We start from the raw sequence: 4,557 nt of genomic DNA, 5'->3' as shown, positions 1-4,557 counted from the left end.
GAAACAACTGCAACAATGTGAAAAAATGGGAGGGCTGGGCAGTGCAGCAGGGCCTCCTTTTATCCCCAGCTGGTGGACCTGAGGGAAGACATTCTCCATAAGGCCCACTGGCCAGGCCCTGTCCTCCATCAGGGAACGGGCCTCTGGGGCAGGGGTTTCCCTGCCCCCCGGGGGGACTTGGCATCCCTACCTGCAGGGGAGAATTGTTGGGGATGGTGTATAATGCTTTGTGTGCCTGCAGATTCTGCCCTCTATTTTTTTAATGGTTCTTGCCCTTTCTTAGATAGTGCATTGAGACCAGAAGTATCCTGGCTGCAGGAGAAAATGGCAGAACATTTAGCGGGGAGAACTGAAAAGTGAAGGAGAGGTTAGGAACCTCTTTATTCACCCAACTATTGATTGTCTCTGCAGATGCTGCCATCTTGGTGCATCTTTTTCGCCTTATTAAATCTCCTATAAAATTTTGACTAGAAAATTTGCAACATTTATATAGCCTATCTGTTCTCCTGGTGGAAATCTCCACAGAAATAAGAATTAAATTGAAGTCTCTTTTGGCTTGAAACTGTATATGCTTTAGTGTTCTGAGGACTTGAGGAGCTGCACTCATAACACAGTGCTGACAAGTCACACTTCTCTGCACATTTTTAAATCTGTAAGAATAACAGAATTCTCTGCTTATCCTTCATTGTTGTTCTGCTTTTGGAAAATATGTCACACATCTGATGACAGATGTATGTACTTGAAGTACTGACCTAAGATCATAAGAATATGTCTATCTTACTTCAGTCTATTGTTGTAGCACCTCATCTTGGGTCTGTATGTGAGTTATGTAGCCTGCTCGACTCCTTGATATAATGAACTAGGTGGCACAAACTTAGTAAAATAAACTTGCATGTGCTTTGGAGATACATAAAATGCTTTCAGGCAGTTCAAGAAGAGTTCTTGGGATTTTTGTTTTGTTTGTTTTTAAACCTAGCATTCCAGAAACTGTAGTGGATGAGTGCCAAGTTACCACCAATGGAAATTTACAGCACAGTGGTGCGTATTGAGAAATGTGGCAGTTTCCTTCTTCAGTCATGCATTACACTGCTGAAATTTTGGCCGAACCAGACATGATGGCACCCTCATGGCCACAAAGAGGACTCTGCCATTGTTTTGAAGTGGTTTAAAAATGCCACAAAGGGCCCAATCCTGACTAGGCTCACAAGTGCAACACTCTTGTTCCCCCCCCCACACACTTTCTAGTACCGACATGGTGGGGTGCAGCCATTTCAGCACTAGATAAGGTGCAGGGGTGGGGGGAACAAAAACATCTCAGCCCACTATGCTGACACCCTGATCAGGGTCTGGCCCTCTCTCACAGCATTTTAAAATCACTTGGTGGGGCTGTTGCTGTGGCGGCCACCAGGACTCTATTATGTCTAAGGGGAAAGATTCGGCCCTGATTTATTCACAAGATATTGTGGTGGGTCTTGCTGATCTACAAGTAGCCTTTTTTAATAGCTACCTAAGAGAATGTGCAGTCCAAATAATCCAGCAGAATTTTGTAAATTCCTTGTCTAATGAAGAAGGACATTTGCTGTTATAAGTGTGAATGCTGCTATCTACTACCAGCATGGTATGGTGAATAATGTTAGACATAGATTCAGTTATCACTAACTGACGTTAGGAATATATCTCTCAGCTTATTTTGCATCATTGATTTTTTTCGAATAAAATGAATAACACTACTGCAAACCTTTGGAGGAAAGGTGAAACCCAAATGTGAAACCCAAATGTAATATTTACAGTGCATGCCTATGCAGAGTTACTTCAGTTTAAGTTCATTTAAATCAGTGTGTTTAGACTGGAGTAACTCTGCATAGGATTACACTGTTATCGTTCCAATTTTAGTATCTGTGCTGCCGAGGATATGTAATTGAGCAGGGGTCCCCAGCCTTCTGGCACATGGGGGCCACATTAGAATGCCCAATGCCTAAAGAGGACCATATCTTCAATCAAAATGTAACAGAATTATTATCCTTCCTATTTAGATCAAAACTAAATTTCAGAGGTCAATGAAGAAATGTTAACTCGAACACAGTCCATTTTGGAACAATATTTTATTGTGGAAACCTTTTAACTAGCCACACATGCTTACCTAGTCAGTGTGATTTTTGTGGCTGTTTTCTGTTAGCCAAAACCAAGTCATAATTTGTAACAGACACCATTAAAATGTCATGTAAATGTTCATCTGTAAGTTTCAACCTACCCTTAGATTTCACAATTTTCATCTTGGAAAAAGGTTGTTCACACATGTATGCAGTGTCAAAGACTGTGAACATGCCTGCAGCAAATTTCTGTAGGTTGATAAATATATCAGGTAGAACTGAATAGAAATCTAACAGGCTATTTTCTTTTAACTTTCTCTGAGATGATCACTGGCTTACGAATCAATTAGTTCCATTAGTTACTTGCATCTTCTAGTGAATTCTAAAACATTCTTATTTCCTTTCCATACTTATGGCTATGAGTGAGTCTGTTCTGGAATTCCACCTGCAATAGGTTCAGTGCTTTTATGTGTCTTTCAACATCGAATTGTAAATTCCTGTCCTCAAATTTTAGTCCATTGCAACATAAGAAGTTTGAAAAGTTACCTTCACTAACTTGCTTCACAAACATGTTTAGTTTTACTTCTTTCAATTCAGGATACACGTCACACACAAGCTTTCCTTTCCCCTGCAACCTTAATGTGTGCAGATGCTCTGTGATATCGGTTAAGAAAGCCAAATCAAAAATCCATCCAGGGTCAGAAAGTACTTCTTGACCTTTTCCTTTCTCTTTGAGAAAGACATCAACTTCAGATGAAGACTGAAAAAATGTTTGAAGACTTTGCCCCTGCTAAGCCACCTGACTTCTGCATGATATAATACATCTCCATATTCTGCATCTATCTCTGAGAGGAAAATTTGAAACTGACAATAAGGCCATGATGCCTGATGTAATTAATGCTGGATGCAATAATACACATCACACTTTCCCACTGAAGAATCTTACTACACAAGGCTTGCTGATGGATGATGCAGTCAAATTATATGGGAATTGTACCATTCAATTTCAGTATCTCTTCATTGATTCTTGTAACTACACCAGTTTTACTTCCTACCATATTTCTTGCACCATCAGTTGTGATGCTTTTTAATTATCCCAACTGAGACCAAGATTTTCTACTGATTTACACACCTTCAAGAATATGTTTTCTGCAGTGGTAGGGGTACCTGAGCTTTGCTGGCTAGCAAAGCATCCAGAATGGCCAAAATACTAGTATGGAGGATAAGACCAAGAGGGGGCTGACAGAACAAACTATGGAGACTAGAAGAAACAATGTTGCTATTGTGTTTTTTGCAAGAAAGGGGGAGGAAGAACAGCTTTAGATGGTGCCTCTTGACACAGGAAGAACAGCATGGGTTTGGGGGGAAATGCCTTGAGGGTGACAGCAGCAAAAAAGCTGGTTGGAGGGCCACACAGAAAGAATTGAGGATAGGTATGCCGAAGCCTAGTGTTTTGAGATCTTTGCTGTGACCAGAATTTGCTTATTCATCTTGTGTCCCCATCAAGTCTGCATTTTTTGTTTGCCTGATAACCTTGTTAGCAGCAACAAATACTTAAAACATGATCAAGACACGTATGTGTTTCAGACCTCCTCTAATATGGCACATTTCTTGCACAGACATGTCACCCTTCTTATCCAAGATGTTGAGATTTTTGAAGGAAGACCTGAGGATTCTGAAATGTGTGTTCATTGGTCACAGATATTACTTGGGTAAATTCTTGAGACCGGGACTGATTTCACTGATCTGATATTTACAATCAGGTTTTGTGTGTGTTGTCTTTTTGCGGGCCTATATGCGGGGGGTGGGGCGGATGGAAAATCAAGTTAAAAAATTCCAACAGATTTTTCTTTTTTTAAGCCCAAAGCGTAGCGACGGACAACCATGGCTACATTTCCTCAGTAGCATGCATATATTTGTTGGTGGTGTGTCCTGGTCCTCTCCTTTTAAAAAGTGGGCAAAGATTTTTATTATTTTTTTTAAAAAGATGCCTTCTGCCTGCAGTCCAGCCTGGGTTACCCATCTGCAGGTGGAGCCTGGAGTCTCCCTCCCCCGGAATGGCAACAGATCTTCCAGCTACAGAGATCGGTTCTCCCAAAGAAAATGGCAGGCGAAAAGGACAAAAATTCCATACTTGTAACAGTTACTCTTGATTGTATAGTATTCTCAAGCTATATACTTGTATTAATGAATTTTAATGTACAATGTTTCAATTATTCTCCACTATGCTTAATGCAAATGTACTCAAAAAAACATGTACTTACAAATTACTTACTCTGAAATGTTTATTACAGAAATTGTTGAATATGTTAATATTCTGAATATATAATAAAAAAATTTAAATTAAAAAAAATCCATAGACTGAGTCTCGATGAAAACCCCTCCCCAAATCCCCTCCTCCGCAAGCGCAGTTCTACAATTTCCAGAAATTTCCCAGGCCAGAGCTGGCGCAAGTCCAAGTCGCCCC

Source organism: Gekko japonicus, unplaced genomic scaffold (genome assembly GCF_001447785.1).
Source record: "Gekko japonicus isolate JY-2015 unplaced genomic scaffold, Gekko_japonicus_V1.1 scaffold1489, whole genome shotgun sequence".
In the NCBI taxonomy this organism is placed as follows: Eukaryota; Metazoa; Chordata; class Lepidosauria; order Squamata; family Gekkonidae; genus Gekko; species Gekko japonicus.
This window is presented reverse-complemented; position numbering follows the sequence as displayed.